Source organism: Tachypleus tridentatus, chromosome 11 (assembly GCF_004210375.1).
Source record: "Tachypleus tridentatus isolate NWPU-2018 chromosome 11, ASM421037v1, whole genome shotgun sequence".
Lineage (NCBI taxonomy): Eukaryota > Metazoa > Arthropoda > Merostomata > Xiphosura > Limulidae > Tachypleus > Tachypleus tridentatus.
The window spans coordinates 41,233,894-41,258,245 of NC_134835.1; the positions used below are offsets into that span (position 1 = coordinate 41,233,894).

Genomic DNA, 24,352 nt, shown 5'->3' on the forward strand with positions numbered 1-24,352 from the left:
TTTATCATGAAAATGTACAAACAAACCCAAATCTTTAGCAGTAACCTTCATATATAGGAAATTTAAACAATATTTCAATAAAATTGCATGCAATTTGCATATTATTCTGTACAACGGGGTTTTAACTCGAAACAACAAGGCTATTACATATGGAGTATCCTATACGGTAATGTATAGATTTTTAAAGTTTTTCCACGTACTTAAATAGGTGTACATGGTTTGGGTAACGTATACCGTTTGCTCAGAAACTTGTGTTATAAAGCCAAGTCTTTTCATTACTGTATCCAATAAGAGTCGTAAACTGGAAAAAAAAAAAAAAATCAAATGCATATTGCAATTACAGAAGAAATTCATCATTTCCAGTTATCCAATAAAAATGTGATGTACATTATTTAAAATCTACAAAAATAATTTCCCCTGAAAGGGGACGGACTGAAGGCTCCCTGTAGGGTACACTTGTTTTAACCACTCGCACTAGTATACAGTAGTGCCTTGTCTGTCAGTCGCTAAAATTACATCATATAAAGAAACGATTAACGTTGCAATTTGTAATGTCGTGATGTCAGTGAAACGTCTGCATGTCACAAGTCACAATAAATAATTATGGACAACACAGCATTACATATGAACTACAGAAGCAAGAAATAAAAATATTTGTTACTCTTAATTTTGGTTTTATTTGCTCTTTGAAAAAGAACAATTTAGGGGACCCTGTGGAAGTATATCTTATACAACTTGCACTGCTTAGATTAATAGATGTGATTCAGTGTAAGATATAATTTAGTGAAGTTTAACAATAGTCATGGTTCAGTACGCCAACTGATAAAAGTCTTAACCTTTATCTATAAGCATTTCCTGTACGTTCCTCAAAAAAAAAAAAAAAAAGAAATTGCAGAAAGTATGTTTCAAGTGCTTATATCTACATGTCTTTACTTCACGGGGTGCGCTGTTCCTGGACCATAATGAGGGCCTGGTCGAGTGCCTAATCCTCCTTCCGACTGCTGTGGATGAACCCTATGCAAAAAGCTGGGACCGCCCTTGTATTCAGTATACTAATCACACCCTATTAATTTTTTGTGCTGTCTAATCTAAAGATTGATAATGTTCGTCTTCGCTGTACTAAACTGGTCAATATCGCTTAAAAAACTCTGCACCGCATCACACAATCATACATATCCCCTCAATTAATTATTCAGTTTCTCTTTCTAGGGAAATAGTCAAGAATAGCCCGAGAACTTATCAATGTTTTTGTTGTTTTCTTAAGTATCTAGCAGTTTTTCCAGGCTGTCCTTGCTGTTCCTGATGACTCATGTTGAAGGGAAATGTAATGAACGGTAATGAACATAAGTCATCTATATCGAAACTAGTTTACGAGAAAAAGATTAAAAGAACAGTAATATGCATTTCAGATTATCGTTATTTGCATAATAATAAACAGACAGAATAATGTTATTACATAACAACCGTTCTTTAATTGTTTGTACCAGTACTTGCAAGCTAAGATGTAGTGGCATGCATGGCACAATAATTTTATACCACATGACTTAATTAAGTTGTATATCATGCTTAATATAAAACATACATCTGAAAAGTTCCATGGTTACGGATTGTACTAGGCACGAAATCTAGTCTTTGGACGAATTAAAATATTTACTCTGGTACCAAGCTTGCACGACGGGATGTCGAAACCGGATAAAAACACGCATCCAATAAAAATGCATCAACTCATCCGAAATCTAAATATTGTTTGTAGGTTTATTTTTGTTTGTTTTTTTATTTAAAACGTAACGCATGTAATTTCATGATAATGATTCGTGGCTGATTTTTTGAAACTAAGCTTATAAATCTTGTAACATTAAACCCTTGCTCCAAATGTGCGTTTTTATCCCTTAGTACAAAAACATTAACGTGATTTTCATTTTACTTAATTAGTAAACTATTCGTATTCACTCCGTTTTTATTCTAGATCAAAGCTACATTGGGTTATTTGCTGTGCCCACTGTATGGAATTTAACCCTAGATTATAGCGCTGTAAGTCCGCAAATTTATCGCTATCACATGGGGCCGCTGGGAACAGCACTACAAGCATCCTTTATCCTGAAAGATATTCCTTGTTCTTCACAATATCCAGCGCACAATATCACCAAACTTACGTTGTTAAAATGAATTAAAAAACAATAAAACGCCATACATAAAATTAGGGTTAATTTGGTTAAGGTACGAGATAAAGATATACGTCATAATATATAGTTTTGAATATCTTGAAGCATGTCCAAACTTTCCCGAATAAAACTTATGTTACTCGATGTGGCTGTAGCGAAGATTTATTCCACAAAGCAGTTTCTCCAAATACAATTACTTTTATGACCATCCTATATAATGCTAAAACGATACATATAATAAGTCACATAAATAAATGCATCGAAACTGTATCAGAAACAAATAGCCAATTTGATTGCGAAGAATCACTGTAATGCATGAACAACACATTTCCGTATATACATACGAGCACGAATAACCATACCCCTATCTCTGTGGGTTTATTTCTTCTGAGATACCGGAAATTGAGGTCAAAGTGACCAATATGACAATTTTTGGCAAACGGGACGATCAGTTGTGCTATTTACGTTTCTTCACTGCATGACGACTTCTCCTGATCATTCTATTCATGATCCATTATGTGTTAAAACTATTTATAACTTCGTGGAGTCTTCATTTATGCTTCCCCCCTCTTTTTCTTTCATACATACATGTCTACTCTGCAAGTTTCCTTAACTGGACAAAAGGCGGGTACTTTCTTTCAAACATGCGCGCACACTCCTCCAACTAAATAGGCTGGCCCTAGCCACATGTGTTACTTTGCTTGTGTGTACTCGCAAGAATCAGCTATACAATAACTTTACAATAACGTTTGGTTTCGGCAAATTTTCATTTACGTTGTGTTGCAACGAGAAAAGAAGACGTTAATTCTTCACTAAATGGAAAGATAAGCCATAATACGCTGTAAAGAACACTTCACTGCACAATAGAAATCAGGACACTAATAGGAAGATAATTTTGTTGTGTAAACTTGAAATATCATACATAACACATACAAGAAGCAGGATCAATGTACCCGGTTCTGCTTTGATTAAAAAAGCTTTATCAAATCTTTTCGCACAATGTTATTTTTATTGATTCTACTCACAATATTTTGTTGGGTAAAGGAGTCTTTTTTATTGTTGTTGTTTGCAATAAATAACAACTAATATGCTATATTTAATCAAACAACTCAGGATATTTAGAGACATTTCCATCCTAGCAACGCCGGTACTCTGCTGGTTATCAATAACCTAACTTCGTGGTACGAAAACAGTTGTAGATTGTTCTACATTATTGTAGGTTAAATCGTATTTGAATAACAATCGAGGGTGGTTTTGTTTAAGTTTTGCCAGCCAGAAAGTAGTTCAAAAGAATTTCATAATCCTGAGTTATACAAGAATTAGCGCAAAAGCCTGTCAAATATACCAGGAAACCACTGGAAACCAAAACTGTCCTTATAAATCTCTCAATAAACAAAAATAACAAAACACGAACTTTCTTTTCCAGGACCATTCTTCATATTGCTCCTAAATTCACTACATATTGGTGTCTTTGGATAAAATATTAAAATATACCATCACAATGTGTTTATATACACACCTGTCCTTCTTCTTCTGAGGAAAGGTTGTTCTCTTCCCAACAAATAATTGGTATGTTCAGTTTGTTTTAACAAAGACTTTTTCGTAATAAATGTCAAGCATAGATTTGATTTGCGCAAATTTTTTACTTATTTTTCACAGACGTCTTCCCGGCTTTCCTATTCGTATCCTACCTAGTTTGACGTCATAATCATGTGGATGATGTAGTGTCACACACATATAACACAACAGTATGCCTGATTTGGTCCTGGGAAATCCCTCCTTTACAGGATTTGAATGGCAGAAAAATGCTGCAATTTAGGAGTTATTTACCCCCATATTAGCAATCAAGTTTTAAAACAACTTTCATTCTTCGAAAATACATTTTAAGCAACGTAAATCGTAACTTTATAATATATCTAATATAGAATCTTCCCCTCCTTCCGCAAAAACTTCTGAGATGCTAGCATTTCTAGCAGGTCACGAATAATTACTAACTTATAATGAATCTGTGATTAAACGTTGATGTTATTGAACAGTTCGATTATATTTGTTCTTAAAGTATCTATTATCACGAAAGTTAAAACACGTGGGATAAAACCATTAGTAAAGCACGCTTAAAAGAAACTGTACATATCTTGCGTTTTCGACATGTAAAACTGGCTTCACAATAAGCAAAATCAGTTGTAGTGATATGATTTTTATATAATTACTGTATCTTCCCTTGGTTGTTTTTATGTGAAGAGATTATTATCACTGTTGAATAAAGGCTTGTCGAAAGAAACGCACGAACTCTATCTTTACATTCAGTGTGAGAAATGATAGTCTATTTTGAAATAAGACCAGAGGGATAGACTGTTAAAAACCTTGAGATAAAATCGTACCTTTAATGTTAGCTCAAATCAATACTACAATTGAAAACGTGATCTTTTAAAGTGAACATCCTAGTTTATTTGATTGAATTTTGTGTAAATCTATTCGGTGACTATTTGTATTAGCTGTCCCTGACATAATAATGATGGGCTAGAGGGAAGGCAGCTAATAAAATCAAAACCTTTACATTATAACACTCCCACGGTTATCGAACATGTTCGACAACAGGATTGTGAGCATCCTAACAATGAATTTTAACAATTGAAGTTTCAGTAAACTTAAGACCAAGTTGAAATTATTTCAGCTTATAAACTAATATACTAAAAGTAACAAATTAATGTTGCTTTAATTAATTAAAATTAAATAACAATCCTCTTGAGTGTGAAAAGTGTGAAACAAAACAAAAACCAAACAAAACTTGAAAATCAGTAAAACACCAGTGATGGTAAGTTTCACTGCCTCTAGGATTTAACACCCACCGGGCTCACGCTGTTGACCTGGTCAAGGCAAACCCAGTTTTCCTCTTCGTTGCTCGTTAAGAGGGAAAAAACCTGTTTGTTTACCTTCCGGCGGTAGAACAGCCAACGAATGTAAAGAATAAAATACAGGTACACCAAACAAATAACTTGCTCAAATATACACATGGCAATACATAAACTTAAGTATTAAACGTATGTTAAACTTTAACTCCTGAATTACATGAAATACAAACAACCATATCAAAAGTACTTAGCTGACAATAAAGTCTCTAAATTAATTAGAAATCTGACTGTGAATTCTTATACGAGTTTTTAAGGAGAAAGAATATGCTTTAAAACAAATAGTTAAAATTATACGCTTACAATAACAATGATACATTCCTTCTTCAAATTTGTATGAATAATAAAATACGATAGAGGAAGTTTTACTTCGAGATTTTTAAAGGTATATTTCTCCTTGGTTATTCCTATGAGAGTAAAAAAAATAAATTACAGAGATTTAGAAATGTCTTCCTTTGAATCACCAGCATTCCTCCTCAAATAAAAAATTCACTGAAACTAAAACAAAGAAACGAGATGTAGGAAAAAAAATCTTCATATGACATTAATCTTTAGAGAATTGATGACAAGTTGTAGACAAAATATTTCCTAAAGGTGACATTTTCTAATCAATATATTTAACCTTGAGATACAAGATTTATCGGGCTGAACAATGTATTTGGTAATACGTGCCAAATTTTTCAGACTGAATAGTGATTGTGGAAAATTGGTAACACATTTATCACGCCTCACAGAAGTTATGGAAAGTTGGCAAAAAAAATTTTTCAGGCTGGAAAATGAATATGGTAGCATATGCCAACATTTCTTAGAACCCTCACTGAGGTGGGGATACACCGTATATCAGTGTTAACCTCCGTTCGCCAGTGTGTTTTCGTATAGCAAAGCTACATTGGGCTATTTGTTGTGTCCACCGAGGGAAATCGAACCCCTGATTTTAGTGTTGTAAATCTGTAGACTTACCGCTGTACCAGTGGGGGACCTGTTCACCAGTCTTACATGAAGATAAATAATATTCATAAAATATTCAAAAGAAATAAAATTTAGGAGATCGAGGTGTGGGTGCTCAAGTCCACAAAGTCCCACATTAAATCACCCTTCACCGTCTGCAAGGAGTTGTGCGAAAGTGGTTGCTCTCCAAAGTAAAGAAAAAAAAAAAAAAACACTACAAAACAAGGTACTATCATTGGGGGTAAGTAAGATAAACTTAACTCCTGAAGTTGGCATTCGGGCTCCCATTATGGTGGTAAAAGCACTAATTAGTAGCACAGTAGACAAATTATACTAGTACAGAAAATCACAACCAGTTATCTAAAGTAACTAGTATAACTCCAAACCACCACATATGAAGTTCACTGTAGCTACCAACTTTCAGACTCTACATAAGCCTTTATATGCGATAAAGTGTTCATCCTCATAAAAGTAGTGCCAAATTGTTTAAATGACCCTCTTAATAACTAAAAATACTCATCAGAATCTTTAAGTAGAGTTTTCTTAAATTTTACTTCCTTATATTTAATATATTTTTATATTTATCACAGGATATTTAATAATTTTTAGAGCTCCTTTGTTAAATCCATTAAATATTGATTTTTGCATCAGTATTTTAACACTAATAACAAAATAGTGTAATTTATTAAACAATTTACAAAATCTGAGTAATTGTGAAATGACAATACTTACAACAGAAGAGTATGGTACATTACTATTAACAGAAGGTAGGCCATATATTGGAAAAGTATTTTCTTTTATCAAAATTGTTTATATTGATATCATTATCAATTATTTTAAATTCTAGATCTAAATAACGTGCCTATTCATTAAAAATGGAATTTTTTTGAATTTCTAATTCTACCAGATAAATAGTATAACAACATTATTTATATCATGATTATTGATGCTAATTAAATCATCTATACATCTGTAACTTAATGCAAAGATGTCCTGGTTTGTGTAATTTTCAATAAACTTATTCTCATAAAAATAAAGTTCCCATTGGAACTCCTAATACTTGTTTAAATACTTGGTTATTGAAAGAAAATTATTATAAATGTAGAAGCTTATATATCTTTTATGTTTTTGGAGTTAAAGTTTCTTTCTTTCAGTGAAATGAAAGGATAACAGAACTGTTATATTACTAAATTCATAACAGAAATTAAATCTTTTAATGGAATTGGTGGTATAGAGCATTGTAAAATTATACATTTGAATGCTCTACTTGTTCACAGTTTCTTAGATATTCTAAATGGGTCGATTATTTTGTATTATCCAAAGCAGGCATTCCCTATTTTTAACACATTTTTAATTTTATCAAATGAAATATTAAGTATTTATTTAATAAAAAGGCTTGTTGTTAAATGAACCTAAATTTAATAGGAAATTCGTGGAGTTTAGGAATAGCACACAGAAAAGGTAAATCTACAAAAGAATTTGGTTTAGAATAATGTTGTTGTTTTTTTTATAAGTTTAATGGAATTATTAATTACTGTAACTTTAGACTGGTCAACAAATTTGATGTTTTGTCTAGCCTTGATTTCTTTTATCATAATTAATGCATAAAACTTTTTAGAAGTGAAGCCAAGGTTACAGTTAGCTTTATCAATGGGAACTATAACTTATCTTACTTTTAATTCTTGAATTTTATTTTTTAACTGATGAAATGATAAAGGCATATGGTACTTCTTTAATTTTATATGGATAATGTAAATCTTATTTTTTGAAATACATAAAACTTCAGTTCCAAAAAAGAGTGGATAAGATGTAATATAGTTAAGTTTCCAAACATATTCATCAATATTGTTTTCAGTATATTTTAGAATATTTTGCTTATTACATTTTATCTGTTATAATTTCCAAGTTACCAGTAATAATATATTTATGAAAAGTATCAATAATCAATATCATGTGTATTTATTTCACATTAACAGGGTAAATTATTAACTTCATTCTCATTTAAATTAGTTAAAAACTTTTACAATTGTATAAAAGTGGACTGATTGGAATTTCACATTTATAACTAACAGTAGGTTTTAAGTTTTTACAAGGAAAAATATTATTTTATATAGACTGAAGAATAACTTTAGAAATCTGGAAGTCATTGAATACTTTATGTTTAAAATTAATTACCAAATATGAAGGTTTAATTTGGAGTTTCTCTTTTGTAAATCATTAACATTTAATCGCTATTTTATAACGTCTAAAAGTAAGTTATTTGCACGATCATTTAGAAAATCAAATATTTTGATTATATTAATTAATTCTCTTATTTTTGGAAGTTTAAGTTCATGAATGTCTTTGAAAAATAATTTACGTTCACTAACACTAGAATAAACATTATGTAAACTGCAACAAAATTCTAAAAGAATTAATCCATTTTAATAATTTTTTTACCCTTTATTTTCTTATTTTTTATGAAAAGTTATCTATAAACAATAAATAACAATACAATAATCATTACTTAAATTCAAAGCGGTAGGGTTATTAAAATTCCAGTTTAATCCATGAGGATATAATGTTCTTAATTTCAAGATATAGAAGTTCTCTCTTTGAAGTCCACTGGTTTCTTCATAAACAATTTCTAATATAGTTATCTTAAAGTAAAAGGATGAATTCTAAAATGATTTCATTAAACTGTTTTAAACCTGAGATCTATTCAAGTTTATACGTAGTCATTAATTAAAGACTTAAGGAGCATTACTTAAAACAATCACCAAGCTTGATCAGATCATGTTTAAATCGTTTGAAATCATGCCGTTTCGTAAACTAACAGCCAATTTTTCTTGTTAAGAGTATTTGTTTAACTTTGGAGGGGGGGTTCATTTGGCCTACTAGTTAGCATACGGAACCGCAGGTTAGAATATTCAAGGCTCGAGTCGTGAAGCCACTGAACACGCTCCGTATTTTCAGCTATGGCCGCGTCATAAAAGTGACAGTCAATCCTCTTATTTATTTTCAGTTAAAAATGAGGGACGGCTGTGTCTGAACCCCAGGGGATTAATGCTTCACAAGAAATATTAATCTTATACCTAAACACCTGCCGTAATTGTGTGTGTGAGTGAACAGCGTAATAGTCATAGTCACAATTGTGTGTGTGTCTGAACCCCAGGTGTATCAGATCTTTGTTTCGTCCAACTCGTAAAGCGTTGTTCAGGTTGAAAACACAAATAATAATAACAATTTTAACAAATACGGGCATAGGTCCTGTCTTGAGTTACAGATATACTTTCATAAAGCAACTGCTTGCTGTACAGCAAGAAACGTTCAAAATAATTCAGTCATCAACACAAAATGCTAACTGCTGGAGAAGACTACAGCAATTCAAAACTATATAAAAAATGTTTTTCCTTGATTAGAACTTTACATTATTGTTTAAATCCAAAGTTTTCATTTCATTCAACCAACGTGTAATGACAATGAAAACAACAATATCGCCATAGTAATATTTTAAATATAATATACAATTTATGAGAACTTCATAAGCAAATTCTGTCAATGTGAAACAACATATATAAAGTTCACACACATACACTTAACCCTCAGTGTATTAGGAGCTAGGATATTCACCATGAAAAACCCTGTTACGCTTTCCTGCATAAAACCAGGCCATTCTATCAAATATATAGATGCACAATCGTGTTCCTTCCGTAACAGATAAGTCGGTTAATTTGTTATCCAGGTTTTAAAGCCACATAGCATACATGATAAATATCTGAATTGATACAGTAGATTACAACAGTGTATTTGATGTTGTGATATAAATGGAAAATAAATAATTAGTCATATAATTAAAAACAACGGCATAACTTATGAAATTTTATTATAAAATTAAAATAACAAACGCCTTTATTATTTAAAATATAAGTCTCAAGTGTTCAATATATTAAAGACAAAAGTATTTGGGACAACAAATTTATGTTCAAAAGATATTTTATTTATATCACAGGTGACATTATTAAAGATGTTGAACGTGTTTGTTTGTTTTTTGTAAAGACTTCTAAAAGTACTAACACCTTGGTTGGAGCAAACACTTAAGTGATTGGTTGGAGCAAACACTTAAGTGATTTATTACATGACTGTCTGGATTTAATAGTTCTTTAAAACTTTAAGAAATCGAACGTCAGTGTATATATTATATATATTCAGCAGGTAAGCCTGGTATAGCTTGATTATTAAGGTGCTCGACTTGCTATTTGTGGGTCGGAAGTTCGAACCCCCGTCCCCGAATATGGTTGTCCTTTTAGCCGTAAAAACGTTATAATGGTACACTCAATCCTACTACTCCTTGTTAAAATAGTAACCCAAGAGTCGGCGGTGGGTGGTATCGATTAACTAGCTTTTCTCTGGTATATCATTTCTAAATTAGGAAGATCTAACAGCTCGAGTAACTTAGCGTGAAATTCCCAAACAAGCAAAAATATATTTTTAGCGACGGATTAGTCTTACTGTCTACTTTGTATTAAATCACGTATGTCACAAAATTCAAACTCTGCAAGTAATTGGATTACATGTATACTTTTACTTAAGCCACTAGATAGTTTACAATAATAAAATCATTGGTTAACAAACAAGTATTAGACTTATAACAACTAATACACGTTTGTTTTAAACTTTTGTGACAACCACTTTTATAACTCTTGAAAGAATATGGCAGTATAAAGTTTACCTACTTTGTATTTTATTACGCCCTAGGATACACAATGATGCGTTTGTACTGTGTCAACCACGGGTATCGAACTTTAATTTTTACATTTGTAAGCCCTCAGATATGTTGTTGAATCACCAAGAGGGGGAAAATTTATCCGGTTTGTGTGCTATTAAAAATTCAGTTCTAAGCTCATGAAGTATAAATAGCATTTTTTACGGCAACAATGAATTAATTAAGTAATTAGTTTTCATTATATCTAAAATTTTACTTAACAAAATACATCGCAAAAAATATGTTAGGGTATACAACAAAAAAATGCCACAAAAACTTAGCATAATTTAAGTCATTAAGAATTAAACCGTACGGGGTTATGAAAGTAGGAAAATTTAACCTCTCTGTTGCTAAACCCGTAGGCACAACAATAAACTGCAATTGAAAGCAGGCGTGGCAGAGTAAAGACACGTAATTACTATTATCTTTCTGTTAGAACTAGCTACAGAAACAACGGTTCAACAGGCAAGGTATCTTACAAAATAGTTTTATAAAAATGTTTTATGTTGTTAAATTTACGTGAAGATAAGTAGCCATTAACCATGTCTAATGCGAAGCTTAGCAATGAGCTCCAAAACTTTATTCTCATGTATTCTTTGGGTTTTTAAATACAACACGTGCAATGAGCGATACACGATATTTTAAAACTCTAGCGAAATAACGACAGTATACGATTAAAATAGAACAAACAATGAAACGTTATACAGCTTCCGATGGGATCTCGTCAGTTTTAGCGGCGACATAACGTCTCGAAGAATAGCTCTGTCATCTCTTCCCCGATTTGAGAACTAATTACAGTTTTGGTCAAACCATTTCGAATGATTTATTTGAATACGCCCAAGGTCTCTTAGATTAATTTACTCTAATCCTGCTTTAGAGAATTTCAATTTGAAGATAGGCTAGTAGAGACCTTAAAGTGTAATAAAATCGAAAATGGCATATGCGTTCCCTACATTTCGTATTGCTAGCATCAGACTAGCCCTTAAGTGGATACAAAGCTCGCAGGCCCCTGACTCAAGGGATTTCCAAATGTCAATCAATTCGAGCCCAGTTTAGTTCGCTTCACTTGTCACTTTTTTAACACAGGTTCGGCCAATTTGACAGGTCACGTGATCTCTTTGCACTAGTTCAGTCTTCTGACCGACCTAGTAATCACACGCACAAAAATAAAAAATAAAAATCGAAATAAAGCTAAATTTTTGGTTTGTTTTGAATTTTACGCAAAGCTACACGAAAGCTATCTGTGCTAGCCATCCCTACTTTAGCAGTAAAAGACTAGAGGGAAGGCTGCTAGTCACTAACATCTACCGCCAACTCTTGGGCTATTCTTTTATCAACGAATAATGGGATTGGCCATCAGGTTATAACTGTTCCATGGCTGAAAGGGCGAGTATGTTTGATAGAACGTGGATTCGAACCCGCGATCCGCCAATTGCGAGTAGAGTGCCCTAACCACCTGGCCAATTACCCGTTAGAAAGTGAGACAATAATCTTCTGACAATATAACTATAATCCGCTTTTATATTGGATCACTAATGTCCAAATTATATGTAGCAGTAATACATAAATTAGATCCTTAAAATTTTAGAAAGGTATAAGAATATAGATATATAATTTCAGTCAATCTGCGAGAAGTCCCTACAAACATTAGAAAAAAATGATAAATGTCGGAAAAGAATTAGACCACAAATTAATACGCATATATTGAAGTGTATGTATTTAAGTCTAATACTGATGATAGTTTTGTGAATATATAACATATTTATTTGTATTTAATATCTTATTTACAATATGGAACAACTTGGGATCTGTTTACTGTACGCATACGAAAAAAAATCATATGAAGACTATTACGCAACAACTGAATAACCCAAGTTTAAATAAGGTCAAATACCTACTGATGACGTAGAATGTTTTTCAAGCAGAAATTATAACCTGGATAAATAATTATATGCTTTATTTTCAAATTCAGAATCCTATTTCACTTTCATATACGTATAAATATATGAATTATTTGCACTGTCCATGTACGTTTATGAAGCCAATTTTCATCCATTATACAAGTTTGTGTTCATCCTCTAGTATTTCAAAAGCATTTCATAACGCAAAAAAAAAAACACCTTAGAATGTTATTAGATAAACCATCAGCTGTATCTACTTTATCACTTCGGTAAAAAAAGCAAAATGTCATTTACTAGCCATAATATCCATCAGTATTACCAGCTGTATCGATGTTTATTGTGCAGTTTTCACAAGACCTTGAACTGAAGAAACTGCATCTCTTATCACTGACACAATAAAATGGTTTCTTCGTTAACCTTGCTGTTGTTTGTTTACCTCTCATACAAAAAAATCAGTATTCACTAACGTCCAGAACCAACGCAAGCAAACACTGTCATTCATCGGTGTAAATGGTTTAGATGTTTCAGCTGTAGTTACAAAGAGCCGAGATATTCCTGAACTCGTTTATAAATGAACTCAACTTAGTAGTGGTGTCGTAAACGGTAAAATACCGGCTATAGCGGAAGGTTACAGAGAATAACACTCAAGAACATGAAAAACAAATCAAAACTAATATAATGTTACCAGAGCAACAAAAACATGTCAACAGTATACACTAACTTGGGATTTTTGGTATACGTTCGTCCTGGTTAACAATATGTTAATAAGTTAACAAAAGTGTTTACTAATTACAGAACACTGTATAGTCGTGTCACGTACGCAATAAATAAATGACGAAATTTAACAATAACAGTTATGTTTACTCGGACATTTGTCGTTAAAATTCTTCGAAACGCAGATAGCTACATCTACCAAGAAAGGAAGCTATTCTAGATAATGAATGAGAGGCAGAAACGCAAATCAGGCATGTGAATCAATTTTAAAACGGTTGAGAAAAACTCGTTTGTATAGAGAATAGGGTTTTGTGTATAACAATCATCGAAAGTCTGTGGGAATTCAGTTGTCACGGTTAACGAATTAGATTTGGTGCTTCCAATCGTCCTTTCACGAACACACACACACACAACCAAGTTCAAATATGTTCCATCACGTGATATGTTTCGTTACTCTAATAGTACAACAAACTACTCTTAATTAAAAAGGCTGAATCTAAAATCGAGTTTCGAATACCTATGTCAAAAGAATGCTTTCTTTAAAAGTTAAATTTACTACTACAAAGTCCACATTATTTTATATAGTAATACATCAGTATATCGAAATAGAATTTCGTTTAAATATACCAGTAAACATTTTTTTTTAATCATGTTAAAGGTTTGATATTTCGTATGTCACTTTTGTTACAATGTCTAAATTTTTTATTTAACATACATTTTAGAAATGATTAACTTGTTTTAATTCAAAGCTTTTACAAATGGAGAAAACGCGATCTTTGTAGAAACACAGCAGTTGACAGGTTTACTTTTGATCGTACAAACCGGTCTTAACTTCGTTATTAAAGATACAATATTTAAGTTATATCAGCGCTAGCTGATATTGTAATTCAAAAACACATTTGTAACCAAAAATAGGAAATTAAAGCAAATATGGAAGTTTTTTAATTAATTATATTTTGAAGTATATAAACACAATTACAATATTTTCTGTGCTAACATTCGGCAAGAATCCCTTTTGATGTTCCAACAGCTCCCTTGTGCTATGATTAATATTCACACGTTTAATTGGTCTATGTTTCTTAGTCCTACAAACTAATAGCTCTACATATTTCTGAAGTAGCTTTGGTATTTAAAAATTTACTTTCTTATCACGCTCAGGTTAGATATATTTTCCTGCAACAACTTTGAAAGACGCACACTGATCTTGATAGAAACTGAAATTTAGTTACACGAAAATTACGGTAAAGCTTCAATAAGTTGCTTTCGAGGGTAAATGGATAACTTTTCAAACAGCAAAAGAAAACCAACAAAAAACAACAAACACATAAAAACGCAAACTATCACACTGTTTCAGACATTACAAAAATAACCAAAATAATGTACGAAAACTGAATTATTGAAGAGAAACTGAAACTTGTATTGTTTTTATGGATAAATCTATTTTACAAACAATTATTTCTGTGTACTCGAAAATACTTTGGAAATACTAAGCCACAAGTTCAGGCTATATAAAGCCTTGAAATGACTGTATGAAATGCAGAACTAATGGATTGTGAATCTATAGAATAGAACCAATCAGCTCCAGCATTAATGAAATTTAGGAAAGTCGAGTGGTCCTACAGGAACATGACTAAAATAATTACAACTTACGTAAAATTTCACAAAAAGTCAGAAAAGCGCAACAAACGTCGTAAATAAAGTGAATGTATTTAGAAACTTGAGACGCACAAAATATGTACAGTACACAATACATGAAGTACATACCAATCATGTGTAAGGAAAACTCTAGAGTCAAGCGTATTCATAAAAGGATTACTTGTAATTTATTTTAATGAAAATGTAACCTCAGAATATGATTGATTTGGTTTAGTGCTTTATGGGGCAAAGCAACTAGGCTATCTGCGCCAAATATCAGGTAAAAAGTTAAAATTGAAGTAAATTTATTAAAATTCATAAAAGTAAATTAAGGTAAAACAAAACAAAGTTTAACTTTTGAATTAAAACCTAAATATCATTAAATCCAATTTTTACATCTAGTATGCAGATAAAGAAAAAAACTACAGTAATACAAGTTGTAAAGGACTTTCTGTAGAATAATTGTCATTATCATTACTTGCCAGGATGACTAACGAGTAAGTTAAAAAAAAAAACAGCGTTAGTCACCTGAAGTTGGCCTTTCCAGTCCTGGTTTCGAATTATTTGACGTTATTGCCGTTTTCAGAAAGTAAAGCAATACAAGTTTTAAAAAACTTGTAGCAAAATTTTAATTATTATAACTCGCCAGAATGATTAACGGGTAGTTCAAACAGTAGCGTTAGCCACCTGAAGTTGTCCTTTCCAGTTCTGGTTTCGAATTATTTGACGTTACGGCCATTTTCTAATTTGAAATTGAACTACATGGACTTTGATTTCTTAAAAGGAATCACATTAAAAATATCTAATGCATAAATTAAAAACTTAAATGGCATTAAAAGATTGGTTGCCTTTAAAAAACTAAAAAATATTTCTAAGGTGGACAGTGTCACCATCGCCAAAACACTGCCTAACGTTACAGATAAACCTTGGGACAAAATATATTTAAAATGGTGCTGTTGTTGAGAGTGGTTACAACGACAAGACAGTGAAATGTGGCTTATTGTGATCTGAGTGTTACACAGACAACACACTGGTGCATCAGTCCCAGATAAAAGAAAACGATGAGTTAAAAAACTGTGACCAACGCGTAGTCTAGTTAGAACAACTTCCTTTTTCTGATCCTTAAGGTAGCAAGACGACCAAATTTCAATAGAGGGTTTTATTTGGAAAAGCTTGTTTTTACCTTGCTCACTCCAAGTCGACTGCTAGCTAGCACAGAGCCGAGCCCTGAATACAGGACCATAGTCGATGTATGTAACAGGCACAGCAGTAATAGTGTCAGAGCAGATAGATTTAGCTGCGGTGTCGGCGATCCCGTTCCCGCGAATACCCACGTGGCCTGGTATCCAGAAACACTGAATAAAAATTGATGTTAAAGAGAAATGGGCCAGTCGGTTTTGAATATCGGCGAGAACAGGGCGAAAACTAACGTGAAGTGATTCCAGGGCCAGTAGAGAACTAAGCGAGTCAGTATAAATAGTTCAGCTTCAGTACTACTTAGCTTCTATTTGATCCATGGCGAGAGAAATGGCGTACAGTTCAACAGTGAAGACAGAAGCTGTACAGGGAATTCTGCGCGCAACCACCGAACCACAACCATACAGATGGTAAATAGAAATGGAAGGATGATTCGAAAGGTGTTCAGCGAATAGCACACTATTTCCAATTGGGAGTGTCTGCTTTTCTCAGATGACTTAAAGATAGGTAACATTTGGAGACTGTAAGAAGCCTTGGTAGGATGGGCTGACCTTGGATATAGCAATGGTATTCAAAGACAAACCCAATTTATCCAACTGCGCCTGGATACAAAGGCCAAAAGGAGCAATGGCAGATTGTCTGTTCCGAGGAAGGAAAACACAACCCCAGGTGGGATGCTTTGGTAAGGAACGAAGATTCGAAATATATAGTAAAGACAGTTTCAAATGGCGGAGGTGCAAAGAAGGTTCATGAGACTATGTATAAGAGCTGAACTGGGAAAGTGTAGAAAGCTCCAGTGCAGAGTCGAAGTCCTTAATGATGAATGGGGTCCAGGATCTTTAAGGCCGAGGTCCTGGCAGAGCCATAGACCAATGGCCCATAGTCTAATTTCGATCGAATAAGAGCACAATATATCTTTAGCATAGAACATCGTTCCGCTCCCAAAATGGTGGAAGAGAGAACACGGAGGATGTTCAGTGCTCTTATACATTTGACCCGACTGCCATAAAGGTCAGCTTACGGTCAGAGATAAGCCCAAAAAAACTTTGTTTCAGGGAACTCAGAAGATGAATAACTTCTAAAATTTTTAGAAGTAACAATAGAGATTTCTCCTATTAATCACTACTTGTGTTCAGGTTTACACAACAAAAGACGAGTAGTATGTCATGCGGGCAAAACAACTTGCAGAATGTGTGTTGTTAATAGAAATGACAGTTACAAATTTCCATTTTCTGTCGCTTCGACTGTGGTAATTCAAACTATGACATTAAAACATGAAATATAAAATTTCCAATATTTATTTAATTAAAATATATATATATATAACTTGTATGGAATTTTTCTTTCAAATTTCATGCACTAATAAATGGTTATAACCCACAATCAGGTGTCTTACTTGGTGTAAATATGCAAAGTTATTGAACACACAGAATTCAAATTTAACGAAACTTTTTTGCGCACGCCTACGCAAAAAAGTCACGAGCTGTCGGAATTTAAGTTTTACTAAAGCTTCATCTAAAAGTAAAAGTGGACTGTTTTCAGTTTTTTGTCATTCTAATTAATACGGCTGATTTAGAATAATAACACTAAAGTGAAAGCACGTGCAGATAGAGGAATATTGGTAAGGCCAAGCAAACTACATTAGCAGTTTCTAGCTCAAGTTCTCAAAAGAATCATACAGATGAAAGGTTATTTATTCACTGCTAATGTTTAAAGACAGATTTGCAAAATTTTACGAAATTATCTGAATTAAAGTGTTTGGCGTCACGTGATATTAGCGTAAATAACGGTGTTTGATACTGTAGTGCCGAGTGCATGCAGGTGATGACATGAAACTGTTAATTTAGTTACCATGGGTTTTCCTATAAAGATACAGAAGTATTAGGATGAAACAAACTAAATTAACGGTTTCTAGTTCAAATTTTACAAAGAATCACACGGGTGGACGGTTATTATTCATTGCCAACATTTCAGCGTAAATTTAGTGAATTTATTCGAACAAAAGAGCTTTTAGCATCACGTGATACTTATTACCTTAAGCAATTAGCGTAAATAATAATGCTTGATACGGCTGTATCAATTGCATGTGGTGATGACGTAAAATTATTAACCTAACTCCACGACGTTGGTATAAAGTAAGCTCTTAACCCCTTTTGGAGAGAAAAACTACCACCACATAATTAAAAAATCTGGTTGGGGTTGTAAAGTACACATTTGTTCCGAATAATAAGGTTGCAATCCTAAAGCTAATGTTGGTTACTGTCGAATGTTTTTTTGTTTGTTTGTTTTGAATTTTGCACAAAGCTACACGAGAGATATCTATGCTATCCATCCTTAATCTAGCAGTGTAAGATTAGAGGGAAGGCAGCTAGTCATCACCGCCCACCGCAAGCTCTTGAACTAGTATTTTACCAATGAATAGTGGGATTGACTGAACGAAATAACGCCCCCACGGTTGAAAGGACGAGTATATTTGGTTGGGACAGAAATTCGAATTCGCGACCCTCAAATTATGAGTCGAGCGACCGAACCACTTGGTAGTTCCGGACCTTACTGTTAAGTGTCACTTTCTTACTTACTGTGGTTTGTTGGCATATATTGACAAAAAGTTATGATACCTAATAAATAAACACTTTAGTTGTGAAAAAAGGTGAGGCCAGAACAGGATTGAGTGTGCATCTTAAAGACATAAAATCAAAACTGGCGGCCAAACTTGTAACTACACCTAACAGCATTAATGAGAAATTTTCAGGAAATATTCATTCATTACTTAACCACGCCGAAATTTTTGTTCAACTTGGAGCGTGATAATGAACAAAACAAATACCGGTCCTAACTAACTAAAGAACGATTATTTGCAGTAAAATTCTTATTAATGCTGTAAATTTAGTTACAAGTTTAGCCCCCAGTTTTGATTTCATTCCTTTATATGGACGGCCCGGCATGGCCAAGTGGATTAAGGCGTTCGACTCGTAATCTGAGGATCGCGGGTTCGAATCCCCGTCACACCAAACATGCTCGCCCTTTCAGCCGTGTGGGCGTTATAATGTGATGGTCAAACCCATTATTCGTTGGTAAAAGAGTAGCCCAAGAGTTGGTGGTGGGTGGTGATGACTAGCTGCCTTCCCTCTAGTCTTTCACTGCTAAATTAGGGACGGCTAGCACAGATAGCCCTCGAGTAGCTTTGTGCGAAATTCAAAAACAAACCTTTACATGGTACTCAATCCCTTTTTGACGGCACCATTTTCTCAAACCTAGGGTGTTTTTGATTAGATTTATATATAACGATATTACAATAAATAAAATACCCCAAACTGACGTCTAAGAAAGGGTTCTGTTAACAATGCGAAGCCCATTTCTTCAGACAAGTATAAAATAAGTCTGTCCAATTAATTCTTTTCCATGGGCGATTCGAGTGAGTAAATGTTTCGTGAAAGAACGCAGGGTCGTTTGACAAACCAATTTTTATGTCACAGCGTTTCCTTTTAAAAGCGACTAACAATAAAAGATGGGTCCATGTTTCCTTTCGCGATGAGCGAGTTCGCAACTGAAATAACCGCTGACTTTTTAAAGTTCACTAAAGCTACCAATCATACTGTATACTTATATTTCCAAAGTACATCGTTCAAGAGTAAAAGATGTTTATACGTTAGCACATTACTTTATGAGTTAAAGTTTATTTATAACGTAATTAATGTATGAATGAGGTTAAAGATAAGCTCTAAATACGTAGATTAAGTTTCACACATGGATACATAATTGTATTAATTAACAACCTTGTAGAGCCATCAAGTAACTGTATCTAGGCTAAGAACAGGCCTACTCAAGCCACTGAACACTAGTGTTAAAAAAAGAAACTAAAATAAAGTAACCGTATCAAACATCAAACAATCATTAATACAACGTATTTTTCAAATTACGTAAAAAAACAATTTTTTAAAGTATCTATCTGAACAAACGCCTGATTTCTAAACAAAACTTCAAATTTTCTATTTTAGTATACTTTTGAAACGCATGTAACTAATTCTAGTGGGTTGATGCGAAGTTCTAAGTAAACAAATTTTAACACCTTTCCGAATGTAAATTTTATTTGAAGATGCTGATTTTCTTCCTGGGTTTTGCAAGGAATCAGCGTTGATAACCACATTCTTGACATTTTGAAAAGCATTGTATAGGTATTTATGAAGTAGCCTAAATATACGAAACTGTGTGATAATCCAATGGTACTTGCTTATGTTTTAGCCAACTTTTATAGTCTCGAGTGATATTTTCATAACGTTTGCAATACTCTGACAGTTTATTTGTGTAATGGTTATAACAATGAGATAGCTTGTGTTTCTCTGTCTTTACTATTGTGCCTAAGTGGTTTTCCATTTTTAATACAAAAATAACTTTCTGAGACTTTACAATGTTACCAGTTTCGTGGACAATAAAGACAAAGCATATGGTTTGGTCTGATTAAATGATAGCAAGCATATGATCTCCTCTGATTAAACGACTGAAAGCATATGATCTCGTCTGATGAGTGAAATGTTTATGGATAACACTACTTGTTACTTGATTTTGAAAATTGCGAAAAGTGATACAATGGCAGGAGGAAAGTTCTTGAGCCAGAGACAAGTTTTTTAATTGCTTTAGAAAACCATATAACAGAAAAAAATGTATGGAAAACTTGACTGGAGTGTCGAGTTGTACTTTAGTGGATAAGGTCAAAATTATGACTTCAGATCACGTATAAAAGCATGCAATAGATCGGGAGTACGTGGATACTACATATAGTTCGAAGTTTTAAATAAATACTTCAGAAACAAAGTGTGATCCTGATGACTCAGTTAAACGTCGAGTGACTGTGGTAAAAACATAGAAGTTTACTTTATATTCCCTGTTTCACCGATCAGCAGCAGACTGATTCATTTCGCAAGATGTCATGGTTTCCTTATCACTTGTTTTGTTACAACCCACACTGTTCTAACCAACACGTCTGAACTCAGCATAGAATCTGAAGCCTATCAACATCAAACTCAGCAAGAAAAATTCATAAACCATCATCTATAATACTCCATCAAGTATTATGTATTCATACTTTAGTTATTATATAAGACCATGAGTTAAAGAAAGGAAGTCTACGACTCTTTTCAAAGGGAGCGCCATCAACAAAGAGTTGTTATGGAAAGTAATTTTTTGATCAGCTTTTAAAGAACCAGAGATAATGTAAACATTATGCACTTCATGAAGTACAAAACCGAAGTATTCCAAATATACTCAAAATGTTTTCTGCTTTAGATAATGTGACCAGTTTACTCGAATAATGCTATACCAAAAAGAGAAACTTTTATTTTGTTTTATTTTCAAGTTAACTTTAAGATTCTTGAAGACGAACAAACAAGATTCTGAATTTAAAAGTATAAAAAAGTAAATATAAAAAAGGAAATAACCGAGCTGTAAACCTAGATCCCGCTTTCTTTAAAATGGTTCTTATATTCTTGTTAAAGCTAGTTCCGAAACGCCAACTGACTGACAATGCAAATTGTACAAGTTATTGGTCTGATTTCGAATTTTGCGCAAAGCTACACGAGGGCTATCTACGCTAGCCGTCCGTAATTTAGCAGTGTAAGATTAGAGGGAAAGCACCTAGTTATCACCACCCACCGCGAACTCTTGGGCTACTCTTTTATCAACGAATAGTGGGATTGACCGTCACATTATAACACCCCCACGGCTGAAAGGGCAAGCATGTATGGTGCGACGGGGATTCGAACCCGCGACCCTCAGATTACGAGTCGAATGCCTTAACCCACCTGGCCAGTACAAGTTATCTATTTATTGGTGATTATATATAAAATGTGCTGCACAAAGTCAGTGAACTTAGAGGATAAGATATTACCCTACATCCCGAGCAATACTTATTCTATACTATTAAGAGAATGAAATCATAAAGGACAATTCTATGGTTAATTTATTTTCTTTACTAACCCTCCCTCAAATATGTAAAAGATACATATCATAGAATATTTGGCTGCGTATTAGCGTATGTTTGGCAGCTAATTAATTTGCAACTATTTTCCATATGGATGTGAAATTTTAACTTTTAGCTGTTGTTCGACACATTAAAAAAACAATAACCTTGTGGAAATGCACATGCCAGAGTGTCGATCGTTTATAATGTAATGTCACTCACAGCGAACAATAAATGACTGGAAGCATGTGATGTGTTCTGATGAGTCACTTGATAATGCAAGCTTAACGAGTTCCATTGCAGTTCAGTCAATGATTCTTAATCTCATTGAAAATGTTTTGAATGAACTTGAATTTTGAACTCGATAACGCGATGGCGTAATCTGTGAACCAATGACAGATCATGTGTCTCAAATAATGATTTACAACTGAACATATCCTCATTCACGATCCTGTATTATGCCATTCCTGTTATTATTAACCAATTTCTTTGATAGAATATCTTATCAAAAACACCTTAGGTTCGAAAACAGTGCAGCACAAAAACCACAATAGGTAAGACAGTGAACTTGTCAGTAACCAAAATTAGCTTTATAATCATAGCCCTATTATTCGGAACAGACAGTTAATTTACAGAACCAACCAGATTTTTGAAACATTTTGTGGCAGTTTTCCTCTCTAAAACAGTGTTAATAGCTTCCGTTATACAAACTCTGCGGAGTTTAGATTAATTGTTTCTTGTCATCACCCCATGCAAACGATACAGCGGTATCAAGCGTCATTGTTTATGTTAATACTTAAGGTAATATCGCGTGACGTTAAACGCTCTTTAATTCGAATAACTTCATAAAATTTAGTAAACTTACTCTTAGATGTTGGCAATGAATAATAATCGTTCACCCGTACGCTTCTTTTGAAAAAAAATGAGCTAGAAACTGTTAACCTAGTTTGCTTGGCCTAACCAATACTCGTGTATCTGCACATACTTTCACCCTATTGTTTAGCTGTTCTACATTAACAAAATGTAATCCGAATGAGCAAAAAGTAAAAATGATCCGCTTTCAGTCTTAGGTGATACTGTAGTAATAATGTTAGACTGATTGCTTACATGGCTTTTTACGTAGGCATGCGCAAAAACTTTTCGTCAAATCTGAGCGGTTTTTGTAAAATAACTTTGCACACGTGGCTTTTATTTATACCAAACGAGAATGTTAATTGAAGGTTGTAAAGGCCTACCATTGTAACAAAATTAAAAAAAAATATATTCTGTCAAATATTCCGCACTTTGGTGCAAAGAGAAAAAAAATTGGAAATGTTGTATCTCGGGTAAATTTTAATGGATTGTCTTGAAATTTGGTGAAGTAGGGGTTTAGCAGAAGACATCTAAAGAAAATATGCGACAGTTTGAATTATCAGTCAGAGCTACAAACAATAATATTACCATTATTAATAATAATAGTGACGTGAGAAAGTCATTAATTAACGATGCTATACATGCAATATTTTGTAATAATACGCAATTGTTTAGTTTAAGAAAATCTCTCTAAAAGCCAAAATGCAAATTAAAATTTGATGGAGGGGAATTTAGTCTACATTAAACTTAATTATCAATGTGGTACGTCACGTTATAATGAAGCTCAGAATAAAATAAGCACATATGTATGCTTACTCATAAGAATCTCGTTTATCCGCATATTTAACCCTTTAAGTTTCCTGCAACATCTGATACATTGCAAAAGAGGTAAAAATATGGTTGTCATACACTTACAACCAACAATGTTACTTTAGTTTATGGTTACGGCGATACTTTATGCACATATTTGGAACCCAAAATTGGTGAAACGATTTACGGCCTTACATTAAAAATTAAAGCATCGGTTATTATTTTCTTATACGCGTTTTACAAGTTTATTACTTAATCTAAGTTGCTTTAACTTGAAGTTGCTCACACATCTTTCCAATAAAATTTGGATAAAATAAATACAGAATAATGCACAGCAAATTCGCATCTGTGATATTACTTTGTTATAATTCGTCACAGTTTTGAGTTTCAAACAGTTACACATAAAATAAAAAAAACTAAGAGCCTCATTATCGGTTCAAGTCGAACTGGAAGGAAATACATTATTATAGGCTCAACTTTCAACAACTCTATTCGAAGTGAATATCGTTGTAAGTTGGAATAGA

The 24,352-nt window shown here is 33.2% G+C and overlaps 1 protein-coding gene across 2 annotated transcripts in view; it reads right to left on the bottom strand.

The window, feature by feature from the left end:
* LOC143232011 (ATP-binding cassette sub-family A member 7-like) overlaps positions 1-24,352 on the bottom strand; it is a 64,224-nt gene that overhangs the window by 37,920 nt on the left and 1,952 nt on the right. The window lies entirely within an intron of this gene.